Here is a 13,490-nt window from a genome sequence, read left to right on the forward strand (position 1 = left end):
GGAGGAAGGGGCTTCTGGGGTGGGAGGATCTTGTCAGAGAAGGTCTCTGTAAGAGGACATCATGTGACTGAGCCCTCTAGGTGGAGAGAACATAAAGGCCCTGACATAGGGAACACCATGCTTCCTCTGTTTGAGGAGTAGAGAGAAGGGGTGGTGAGACTCTGAACTGCTCAAACAAGTGAGATGAGGTTGGGGTGGGCAAGGGCTTGCAGGGCAGTGCTTCGCAAGAGATGGCTGTTAGTACAGTCTTGATGGGCCCTGAGCGTAGCTCAAGAAAGTTCCCCCAGACCATCAAAGAGGCTGCAGAGTGGTCCTGGCAAGAGAGGCCTCCAGCTTGGACCAAAGTGGTGGGGGAGAGGGGGAGGAATGGCAGATGTGTGAAACCTTCTGAGGAGTCCACGGGCTTTGGTGTGAAGCTGATGAGAGGGAAATCAAGCTGTCTGTTGGGTGTCCATGGTTCCCAGGCTCAGGCAGGAGAGGTATCTTCTGGCTTCACTGTCACCTCTGCTTTCTAGGACTCCCTCCGCCCTCCTTTCCCATCATTCTTTTCCTTAATGTCTTGCGCATCCTGCCCTGCACAGAACCACATGTCCCAATCCTGCTGTTCAAGAACCTGACTTTCTTCTCCATGCTATCAACTCTGTCTATCAGGCCATGGCTGATGAAAACAAACCCAAGTCATTCTTTTCCTCTACTGGATGCCTTGGTAGACAGAACTCAAGACCAGGAGGCAAGAATACAGCTTCTCTTCTGGTCCCAACTTGTGGGCTTTTGAGCCAACGGTTGCAAGGTTTTTGGTTACCAGTCACCTAGCTTGTTTCCTGCTTTCCAGTGCAAGAAGAACTTGGTGACCATAACAAATATACCCTGACACAGAAACAAAGCAATCAACAAAAGAAAGCAGTAAAATTGCTCTAAGGCTATAGCAATTAATGCGAATGTAGTAGCAGTTAAAACGCATGAGAAACTCAGGACAACACTTGCACTATGGTGACCTTTCCAAAAATTGTAAAAATAGTAACCACTCACATGGTACTCGAATTGGAAAAAAAAGAAGTAAAACTATCTCTATTTGTAGACTACATGATCTTATATGTAGAAAACTCCAAAGATTTCACCACCAAAAAAAAGCTGTTAGAACTAATAAATGAATTCAGAAAAGTAGGGGGACCCCAAGTCAACAAACAAAAATCAGTTGCATTTCTAAACACTAACATTTGAACACTCTGAAAGGAAATTGCAAAAGGATTTCCATTTACTATAGCACCAAGAAGAATAAAATGGTTAGGAATTAATTTAACCGTGGAGGTGAAAGACTTGTACAATGAAAACTATAAAACATTGCTGAAAGAAATGAAAGAAGACATATATTTATGTCGTACGATGGAAATGCATCATATGTATAAATTGGAAGATTTGATGTTGTTAAAATATCAGTACTACCCAGAGTCATCCATAGATTCTATGCAATTCCTATAAAAATCCCAATAATGTTTTTTGCAGATACAGAAACACTTATCCTAAAATTCATACAGAATCTCAAGGATCCCCAAGTAGCCAAGATACTCTTGAAAAAGAACAAAACTGGAGACTTACACTCCTTGATCTCAAATCTTATTACAAAGCTACACTAATCAAAGTCATGTGATATTGGCAAAGATCAGCCAATGGAATAGAACAGAGAGCCGAGAATTAAACCCCTGCTTTATGGTCCAATGATTTTTGACAAGGGTCCCAAGACTATTCAATGAGTGGGTTTCCTACATGGAGCCTGCTTCTCCCTCTGCCTATGTCCCTGCCTCTCTCTCTGTGTGTCTCTCATGAATAAATAAATAAAATCTTAAAAAAAAAAAAAAAAAGACCATTCAATGAGGAAAAGACAGTCTTTTCAACAAATGGTGCTGGGAGAACTGGAGATCTACATGCCAAAGAATGAAAGTGGAGGCTTACCTAACACCATATATAAAAATTAACTCACAATTGATCACAGATCTAACTGTAAGAACTAAAACTCTTGGAAGAAAACATAGGACAAAGCCTCATGACCTTGGATTTGGCAATGATTTCTTGGATAGAATACCAAAGGTACAGGCAATAAAAGAAAAAAATGGTAAGTTGGACTTTGTGAAAAATTTTAAATTGTGTGCCTTGAGAGGCCCTATCCACAGAGTAAAAAGACAACCCACAAAATGAGACAGAGTTTTTGCACATCATATATTTGATAAGAGATTGACACTCAGAATATATACAATTCCTAAAACTCAACAATGCTCAGCAAACTCAGCAAGCAACCCAATTCAAACATATGCAAAGGACTTGAACAGGCATTTCTCCAAAGATGTATAAATGGTCAATAAACACATGAAAAGATGCTCAATGTCACCACTCATTAGGAAAATGCAAATCAAAACTACCATGAGATACAATGCTACCTCACACCTATCAGGATGACTACTATTTAAAAATAAACCCAGGGGCAGCCCTGGTGGTGCAGCAGTTTAGCGCCGCCTGCAGCCCAGGGCGTGATCCTGGAGACCCTGGATTGAGTCCCACGTCAGACTCCTGCATGGAGTCTGCTTCTCCCTCTGCCTGTGTCTCTGCCTCTCTCTCTCTCTGTCTCTCTGAATAAATAAATAAAATCTTTAAAAAAATAAAATAAAAAATAAAAATAAACCCAGAAAATAACAACTATTGGCAAGGATGTGGAGAAATTGGAAGTCTCATACACCTTAGGTGAGAATGTAAAATAGTTCATCCACTATGGAAAATAGTATGGTGTGTTCCTCAAATAATTAAAGTTAAAACTACACCAACTCCACTTCTGGGTATACACCTAAAAGAATTAGAAGCAGGGTCTCAAAAACATATTTGTGTATCCACGTTCATAGCAGCAATATTCACAACAGCTAAAACATGGAAGCAACCCAAGTGTCCATCAAAGGATAAATATAGAAACAAAATGAGGTAGATGTACACAATGGAATATTATTCAACCTTAAAAAGGAAGGAAATCTGACACATGCAATGACATGGACGAACCTTAAGCGCATTATGCTAAGTGAAGATTTTTTAAAATTATTTATTTATTTATTCATGAGAGACACAGAGAGAGAAAAAGAGAGGCAGAGACACAGGCAGAGGGAGAAGCAGGCTCCATGCAGGGAGCCTGACATGGGACTCGATCCCGGGGACTCCAGGATCATGCCCTGGCTGATGGTGGCACTAAACCACTGAGCCACCCGGGCTGCCCATCATTATGCTAAGTGAAATAAGCTAGTCACAAAAAGACAAATACTGCATGATTCCACTTATATGAGGTAGAGTAGTCAAAATCATACAAATAGGAAGTAGCCTGGTGGACACCAGGGGACAGAGAAAGGAGGGATGGGCAGTTGGTGCTAAATGGGTATAGAGTTTCAGTTTTACAAGATGAGAAGAATTCTGGGGATGGATGATGACTGCACAGGGATGTGAGTGTATTTATTACCACTGACCTGTATGCTTAAAAATGGTTAAGATGGTAACCTTTATATTAAGTGTATATTACCACGATTAAAAAAAATTTACATAGAATTGTTGGGCAATTATAATTTACATAAAATAGTAAGCACAGGAAAACACTTGCAAAAAGGAGCTGGTTATTGTTCATATAAGTAGCAACACACACTTCCAAGCTGTATCACCTGAAAATGTAAACCTATTTTATAACTACAAGAGATCTCCAGGAGCACCTGGGTGGCTCAGTCAGTTAAGCATCTGACTCTTGATTTCAGGTCAGGTCATGATCTCAGGATCGTGAGATTGAGCCCCATGTTGGGCTCTGTGCTGATCAAGGAGCCTGCTTGAGATTCTCTCTCTCTCCCTCTTCCTCTGCCCCTCCCCCACTAAAAAGAGAGAGAGATCTCCAGAGAAGGAAAGAGGATTTGTGACTGAGCAGTCCTAGACTGGCAGGAGAGGCACTTGGAAGCTGGGTGGGGCCTCCAGAGGTGGTAATGAAGGGGATGCAAAGGACAGGGAAGGTGTGAGTAGGATGGGGTAGAGATGGGCTGGGGGCAGGAGCAGGTGAGTGTAACCATGCTGGCCCTCCACCTCCCAGGGCAAGAACTCAAAAGTTAGCCAGGCACAATTATAAGGTGAATAAGAGGACCCTGCCCCTCTGAGCAGATGGTACTAGAGTGGCGGGTGAGAGGTTTTCATGGAAGCAAAGTGGAGCCTTCTGAGTTGGGCAGCTGCTCAGGATCCCAGTGAACTAGGCCTGACCCTAGGCAGAGCCTGAGGGGCTGCTAGACAGGCCCGCATCCACCGCCACAAACCCAAGAGGGCAAACCACACAAAGCAGGCTGGCTAGGTGGCTAAAACCAGGTGAGGCAGAAGAGGATGCATCCCACTGGCACCCCAGTGTCACCTGGTCCATGTTAAGGCATGGTGCCAGCTGATGGCACAATTGGATTAATGAGGGTGAACCACAAAAGAAAGCAGATTCACCACGGGCTAGGTTTGTCTTGGGCTGAGAGATGTTATTTGGTGATGAAAATTCTGGGAACTTTTCTAATCTGTTGTTATTTCTGGACATTGCCAGATGACGAGGACCCTTTAAGAACTCAAAGTTGGGCAGCAGTGACACTCACACACTGTCATCTCCTGGTTTCATTCTCAACTGCTGACAATGGGATTGGCTCTCTTCTGAGTTACAGGAACTCACGGTTGGTGGCTCCCGCAGTGACTAGAACAGAAACTTCTACTTACTGAAAGAATAAGGAACAGAAACAGCCTGGGGCTCTGGAGGTGACTACCAAATGAGGCAGTGAGGCAGGTGTGTGAACCAGAGCCAGAATGTTCTCTAATGGAATCTGCAGCCAAGTCTAGGAGAAAATGTCTTAAGAGTGAAGGTACATGGAAGGCACACACATTCGTGATGAATCCCAGGGGGATTTTGTGAGCATGGCTTAATGGAGCTTATGTCTCAAAGTTTACTTCATGGCAGGCACGTTATCTCACGTGGTCCACAAATAACCCCATTAGAGAGGGATTGCTATTGCCATTTTACAGACAAGGAAACCAAGGCACAGAAATCAAGTAACCCGTCTGAAGTTGTACAATGAGCAAATAGCAGAACGGGGACTTTTAACTCAAGGCTCAGGTTCACCATGATCGGAGAGCTCTCCAAGGTCTCAGTCTACGCTGTGTATTCAGCGTGGGACCATTGGCAATGTTGTAATAAAATTAGAGGCACAGCTCTCTGACCCTGGCAGTGGCCATCTCTGTGGGAGGCAATATGCAGAAGAGAAAGCCAGTGGCCAAGGTTCAGAAGGTCAGATGTCTGAATGCTCAGTTTTTTCTTGTGGGAAGGAAACCCCAAGGCAAGAGGGCTGAAAAAACCAAATGACCTGAGGCAGGCCAAGCAAGCAAAGAACATGGGGTGTTAATCAGCCGGGGGGCCTCCGGAGGCCTCCAGGGCCCAGGAGGTATGCCTCCCTGTCCTCGGCTCAGATGTGCAACCATCTCTGTCCAGCCACATCTCTAACCTGTTGCAGGTTGGGGCCATTTGAGTAGAAAGAGAAGAAGAAAGACATTTCTAGAAGTGGGGAGCTTTGAGATTCTGCCTCCAGCTCACTGGCTTTGCGACATGCAGGGGTTCCCAGCATGGCAGACCAGAGACCACCATAGGCCAGCAGGCTGGAGCCCAGATGTGCTTTCCTGGGATGTGTTTTCCAATTACAGGTTCATTTGCTTTGTCCACTGCTTAAGAAAAAAGTGACATCTCTCTCTTACCCTCACCTCTCCCTTACCCACCAGTTGTGCCCCCAGAGGGAGCCACTGCAAAAAAAATGTGGTTTCTGTCCTTCCAGGTACTTATTTATCTATGCATTTACAGACTTACATTTTCTTAAAAGAAAAGACATGGATCGTACTTCGTGTATTGTTCTGCAGTTTCCTCTTTTCACCTCTAAAAGATATTCCCCTGGCCATCTTCCTCTGTCAACACATGGATGTCTACTTTCCCTTTTCCAGCACTGGCATGACATCCTGTGGTGGGAGCACAGACCTCGTGTGCCTGAGTGACTTGTCCTATACAGAGTGGATGTGGTCACAAGGCCTCCTTGAGAAAGGATCTTCCTTTCCCACAGAGTTGTCCCCTCTGAGCAACTGATCAAAAGTGGGGCAAGAGGGAGATTTTCTGTCCCAGAGAAACTGGTAACACCTGGATCCTGGTCTCTTAAATGTTTGTTGTTGTTTAATATTTTTTTTATCTATTTATTCAAGAAGGGGGGTGAGGAGGGAGGAACAGAGGGAAAGGGACAAGCAGACTCCAAGCTGAGCATGGAGCTCCACACAGGGCTTGATCCCACAATCCCAAGACCATGACCTGAGCCAAAATCAAGAGCTGGACTCTAAACCAATCAAGCCACCTGAGTGCCCCGGGCCTCTTTGATGTTTATAGGGTTTAGAAGAGATGATGGATCTGAGAGATGATGGGGTTTGGGAAGTGATGGTTTGGGAAAATGGTGTAGTTTGTGAGGTGATGGGTTTGTGAGATGATGAGTCAGGGAGGTGATACAGAGATGATAGGTCTGAACCATCTCCAATGATGCAATGGCCGGCTCTGCGCAGTCGGGACTGCTCCCCAAACCAGTTGGGCTGGTTAGATAAGAGTCCAGCACTCCGCCCCATAGGCTATGGTTGCTGTCCACCTCTTTAGCCAGGCTGTTTCCTGCACACCTCTGGCATGCACCTCTCTGAAAACTCCTCCTCTGTCACCCAGGTGAGGAAGCAGTGGATCCCCTCTCTTCCTTCCAAGGTCTTGGCTGTTCCCAGTCGTAGACCAAGACCCAAGGTAGCCAAGAGCCTGAAAAACAGGTCTGCTTGTCATGATAAGAATCAATTTACCCTAAGGACACACTTTGTGTCACAGTTGGCAAGTTTAGGAAACTAATGGAACTAGAAGAGGTTGAGAACAAGCAAAAAAAGATCAGTAGAGTCTGAAGGTTCTTCAGCTTTCCAGAAGCCTTCCTACATACTTAATTTTTACTCCCCTTTCCTTCTCGCCCCTTCCCCCACTCTCTCTCCCTGTCCAAAGAAACACTCATTGGCCCTCCTATGCACCAGGCACTCTGCTAAGCACTGGGCACCCAGAGGTGAATTAGCAAGTTCCTACTATCCATAAGAACATTCCATTCTTCTTCTGCACTGATTTTCATATTCTACTTGGTTGAGCTTTTATGGTTTTATTGTACTTTCTGATCTCTCGCTATTCCAGAGCTCCAGAGTCCCTAAGCTAATTCTGAGATCTCTGGGCTGGTCCATGGACCCCTGTTTCTTTTGGTTCTCTTGAGTAGTAGGTACTGACCAAGCATTTCCCAAGACCAAACAAACATGGGTACCTTGTGGATTCCCCTCTCTTCCTCCAGAGGAGAACTCCCATTGGCCTTGACAAAGGCCTTGATGGCTTGCAGGTACTTTGGCCTCACCTCCATCACCAAGGCTCCCACACATACCTTCCTTTCCAGCCTGGTTCCCTGTTCCCAGACATTGGAGCATTTCACCTGGAAGGTGTGTTCGAAGCTGAATGAATGGGCAAGTGACTACATGGACATAGAAGTTCCAGGAGGTAACAGGTTTGCTTCTTCATGAGTTCTAAGAGATAATATGCAGAGATGAAAAGAGTTGCCTAGATTTGGAAGAATCAAGGGGTACCTAGTACAATGCCCTTTGTCTATGTTTTCTATGTGAAACTATATATTTTTTTCTAATAGTAAACAGCAATGCTAAGGAGAGATAGCAAGTGAGGGCTCCCTGACATGGCCGGTGGGAGATAAAGGTTTCCTTCCTTCTCTCAATGGCTGAAGGGCAAGTAGCTTTTCTAGAAGGTGGGTTCCTGGTCATCCATGAGGAGGTCAGTTCCGATGGGGAGGCCTGTGGAGGAAGCTGCAGGTTGCAGTGAGCTTGAGAGAGGAAGGCCCCAGGAACAAGGTTGCTCTGGGATGCACCTGCCAAATTCCAATATTTACTCAACAATTGCTTCCGAGTCTAAGAAACACATTGTGTGGCAAAGGCTATCTGAGGGGTGTTGTAAGTGAAACCTCAAAGGAAAGAGCTAACCTGGGAGCCGACCAGCCCTGAACCTGCTGAGGTTACATTCCGAGGAGCTACTGGCCCAGCCCTGCTCTGTGCATCTGACATTTGCTATGTTTCAGCCAACTGGGCCAAATACCTGGTGCGGCTCCTGGGCAGGGGCTGAGCTCTCCTGTAGAAGGGCAGAGTCCAGCCCCATGAAGGGCAGAGACCATGAGCCCAATGACTCTCTAAGCCGAACAGGGGAAAAGAACTAAGCTTGATGTATACTTTCTACCCTTTGAATTTGGCCTCTTCTCTCCAAAGCCCAGCCTGCCCTTGGCCTCTCCAGCTCTGCCCCAAGACAATGCTTCTTCCCAGAGAGGTCGAAAGACTTATTGGGCCTCACAGGCTCATCCTTGCTGCGCCCTTGGCCTCCTCCATGCCCCTTCTCCCTCTTGTCTGTCCTGGACTCTTGTGGCTCTTCACATTCTACCTCCTGCTCCTACCTGAATGTCTCGGATTCCTGTAATGGATTTTTTTTTAATTTACACCTGTAGCCCTCTCAGTGTGCACAGCAGTGCCTGCTCCACCTCCAGGAGATGGCCAGGGGCCTGGCACGTGCTGTTCCTCTGTAGAGAAGGTCTCTTTCCCTCCCCCTAGTCAACCACCACTCATTCACTCCTTCACAAGCCCCCCTGAACCCTATGCTAAGCCATGCTGCATTGGTACATGTTCTTGGGGTTCCCTGCACTCTCCTTCCAGCATCAAACCTCATTACACATTTATTATGCAATGTTTGATCTGTCTCTTGTGCTACATAAGCTTCAAATCAGCAGAGGTCATGGCTGACCTCTCCCTTGCTATTCCTGTTGCCCAGCACTTACTGAGTTGGTACTGATGGGACAATTGAGGGCAGGGGCCTTTTATTCACTTTGCTGTTACATTTTCAGGGCACCCAAGAGGTGCTCAGAAATGGAAGACTGTGCCCACCACAACCTGGTTGTAGAGCTATTGACCCTTGTGCTGCCTCTCCATGTTCGGCCTGGGTAGACAGGGGAAATGCCCAGCGCAGGCCCAGTCCAGATGTCTATTGCCTTTAAGTGTAATGAGGTCCCTTTTGAGTGGAACTCACCTGGGGAGTGGGGACTCTGTCTTCCCTATTTAAAGACCCTCTACCCTCCATCCCTGTGCCTATGACACCTAAAGGATGCCAGACACCAAAAGGATGCCAGACCCTTTGTGTTCAGAATCTCAGAGCCTGGTGATGATTCTCTCAGGTAGTAGGGGACTGCCAAGTCTCCTTGGCCCTAAGAAACATGAATCTAGAAGAAGCTGGAAATAAGGGGAAAAGATCACATGCAGTGGTTGGCTGTCACTGGAGGCAACAGGGCCCAGGTATCTATCAGGCCATCAAAGCATAGCTCTCTGAGGGGCAAGCACCACCTCTAGGGTTTTTTGTTTTGTTTCGTTTTGTTTTGTTTTTAAGCAAAGATTTTTTATTTATTTATTCATAGAGACACACAGAGAGAGAGAAAGGCAGAGACACAGGCAGAGGGAGAAGCAGGCTCCATGCAGGGAGCCCGACGTGGGACTCGATCGTGGGTCTCCAGGATCACACCCCGGGCTGCAGGCAGCGCTAAACCGCTGTGCCACCGGGGCTTCCCCACCTCTAGTTTTTAAACGTGTGGATTTTATGCAGTAGACACAGAGGCAGTAGGGATAGTCTTCCAGAGTCAGGAGGCCCAGTTGCCTCCCATGTGGTCTGCGCACATTTCATCTCCACTCTGAGCCTGGGCAGTGGAGTGGTACCAACCGGAAGGGCTCTGTGTGATTAAATTGAAGTCGTGTAGGCCAAGTGCTTACGGCAGTGCTGTGCACTTAGTAGGCCACCAGAATGCAGACTCCCCTCTGCCTCTTGGGGCAAGGCAGCTGTGATTGCCATTAATCCATCCACCCAGCAGGTGCCCTCATTGCTTCAAGCCATGGGTGGAAATCTGGGACTGTGGGGTGACTATGAAAATAAAATCTCTTGAGATAAATGCTGGCCCAGGGTAGCTCTCTGGACTTGGCCCTTCATCCAGCTTCCCTGTCCATAAATGAGGATGATGACCTCCAATCTTGTATACCCAGTCAGGGGAGGAAAAGCCCAGAGCCCTATAGACAGGCAGAGATCCTTCAGGAAACAGGTACACACTGCCATGCTCAAGATGACCACTAAGACCGGATTTGGGTGGCAGCATGGAGCATGGCATTTGGTTGGCAATTCCCCATCTTAAGCATTGTCTTAATCAAGTGCTTGCAGCTTCGGAGACACAGCATCATTCAGGTTCCACCTGAGTTCCACCACTCACCAGTTGTGTGGCCTTGAGCAGCCACTTAACCTCTCTGAGCTTCCATACCTCATCAGTAAAATGGGAGTCATTCCACAGATTTCAAAAGCAAATCACATTATTTCCTGGCAATTCCTGCCCCGTGAATCTTTCCCTGAAAACATCCCTTTTCCCCCTCCTGATTCCTTCCCCTAGCATAGAAGCTAGAAGTAGCCACCTATGCCCTCAGGATGGCATAGCAATTGTCATTTTCCACTTTCTAGAAACCCACCCAAGACCATGTATTATTTTGACAGAAGCCCTAGATCTACCCAGACTGACCCCCATATTCACAAGCATTATGATGTTAGAAGACCAAGGACATTGCAATGAGTTGGCTGAGGTGGTTTTTTCATATCCTGCTGGAAACCAAAGTATAGTCCTAGACTTCTTATAAATATGAACCAACTTAATCATCAACAAGTAGCTCAGACCATGTTCCAGAAGCTCTGCTGCAAAATCAAGACAGACCCATCTCTACTTACTAATACTCTACATTCACAGTCCTTTAATTTCCTCTGTGGGTGATCAGCACAGACGAGCTAGGTCCATCCTGGCATTGGAAAAACATTTTTGGGGCATTTACCACAGACTAGGTTCTTAGCTAGGCACTAAAGACATGATATAAAAGGGAAGAGGACAGGCAAAGGGGGAGGGACATGGTAGAGGCTCTGCAGAAGGTAGCGTTTGGTCAGGAAAACAAACATCAAGCCACGGACTAAAGGTGAGATGAGGTGTTCACAGAGCAAGGGATAAGCCAACCCTTGACCTTGGCCAGGAGAAGTCCTGGCCCTGGGGACCTGATAGGGGCCAATAGACCTTGGCACAATGGCCCCCTAGGTCTCAGGCTAAAGTCAGCAGCACCAAGGAGGCTCACAGAGGCACAGTGGGATTTTTCTCATTCAATTGCCTGGTCTTTCTCCATAAGCGGTCAGAATGGACAGCTCACAGGTGATGTAAGAAAGATGTTAGGGTTCAAAGCCAACAGCCAAGAAAGAATTCTTGAGACATCTTAGATGCAAGAAGGTGGTTTTATAAAAGCACAGGGACAGGACATATGGGCAGAAAGAGGTGCCCTGGGCTTGTGAAGAGTAACTGATTCTGTATTTTCAAGTTGAGAGGGGATTAGGGACAGCACAAGCCTCCCAGGTATTTTTGAAACAAGATTTCCAGGATTTGAGGGAGCTAGCTATTGCTAGGAAAAGGTCATTTACTACTGTTTAGTAAAAACTCAGTCATGAGACCCTTCAGATGTATATTGCGGGTCCTATGCTTGGAGAATGATTGCCAACATGTATCTTGAGAAATATAGATAAAGGAAGTTTCCAAAGCAATTTTTATATGCCAAAGTAGACACACGGATCCTGGGGGTCAGGCTAAGATTGCCTCTTGCCCTTAGCAAAGCATTAACATCGAAGCAGCTGAGTTCCTAGAGGAAGGTCACTCTGTCTGTTCCAAGGTCACTCTGTCCACACCCGTCACTGGGCTATAGGCAATAAGGAAATTTAAGTTTTCTTTTGCTTTAGTTTCCCACATCAGTTGGCATGGATTTTTGCTTTGGAAAATGTGTCCAGGAATTTACTTCTCTCCATAGAAACTAAGAGAAAAAGAGTTGTGGAGAGGGGAAAAGCTGAGGGTCCCGCTGAAGAGAGGGGAGCCCTGTGTCCTGCTACTTGCTGTGGGTGAAGTCAACAGCACTGGAGAGCTGAGCTGGAGGCATGTCCTGAACTGCCAGCAGATTGTAGGCTTTAGGATTTGGTTTTTGGTTTGTTTGGGGTTTTTTAAAGAAAGGTAGAGCATGAGGGGGTGGGGGTAGCAGAGTGAGAGAAAGAGGGATGATTCCCCACCCTTACCCCAGCCAGGTGAGCAGGGAACCCAACATGGTGCTGGATTCCAGGACCCTCAGATCATGACCTGAGTTGAAGGCAGACACTTAACAGACTGAACCACCCAGGTGCCCCTAGGCTTTAGGATTTGTAGAAGAAAACGCAGTGCTGTAATTGTACCTAAAAATAAATGGGCAACTACTAGAGTCTGATACTTGTGTTAAAATAAAGGCAAAAAGGGGATCCCTGGGTGGCTCAGCGGTTTAGCGCCTGCCTTTGGCTCAGGGCATGATCCTGGGGTCCCAGATGGAGTCTTGCATCGGGCTCCCTGCATGGAGCCTGCTTCTCCCTGTGCCTATGTCTCTGCCTCTCTCTCTCTGTCTCTCTCTTGTGTGTGTCTATCATGAATAAATAAATAAATGATTTATATTTTTTATATAAAATAAATATTATTTTATTTTATTTCATATAAAATAAATATTATTTTAAAAAATAAATAAAAAGTAAAAATAAATGAAATAAAGGCAAAAAAAAAAAGATTAAATCTTAGTCCAGGAAGAAACAAACAAAACCAAAACAACATCCAGGCAATGGGAGGGTAAGAGAAGGGGCCATCCTACCCACAGAGGTCCCGGGATACCCCCTCTGAGAGAAGGAGATAAATCTGCTCTATAAATGTCCCTTTCGGTCCCTGGAATTCGAGGCCGACTTGCCCCGACAGCAGCAGCAGCAGCCCTCCTGGCGGGGTCCGCGGTGGGGGCAGCCTCTTCCCGCCCCACAGATGTGCATGGGGGAGAGGCCCGCGCTGGGCCTGAAGGCGCGGGGAGCAGGGGCGCGTGGCCAGAGCTGCCTCGGAGCCGCCCCCAGCCCCCCGCCTGCAGCCGAGGGCAGACTGGGGCCTCGTCCCGCTTTGAGCCTGAACGCGGAGGTCGCACGTATCAGCGCCCGCAGAGGAAAGATGAGGAGACCCAACTTAAGAGCAGCTGAGGCAATGGTAACCCGCGGGGTGTCACGATGGGGACTCCGGGGGGCCTGGGTAGTGATGGTTATCATTCTTAAGGGACGGCGATCCCGTGCCAGGCGTGCGAAGCGCCTCCCCGGAGGGGCCTCGGCCTGCTCGGGTGGGAGGTGGCGCGGGAGGTGCGCGCAGGAGCCGGGCCGGCCCGCAGCGCCACCACCCGCAGCGCCTTCGGGAGGGTCCGGGCGGCGCGCATCTCGGCCTTGGGCGGGGACGGGGCGG

Source organism: Canis lupus, chromosome 12 (genome assembly GCF_048164855.1).
Source record: "Canis lupus baileyi chromosome 12, mCanLup2.hap1, whole genome shotgun sequence".
NCBI classification, from domain to species: Eukaryota; Metazoa; Chordata; class Mammalia; order Carnivora; family Canidae; genus Canis; species Canis lupus.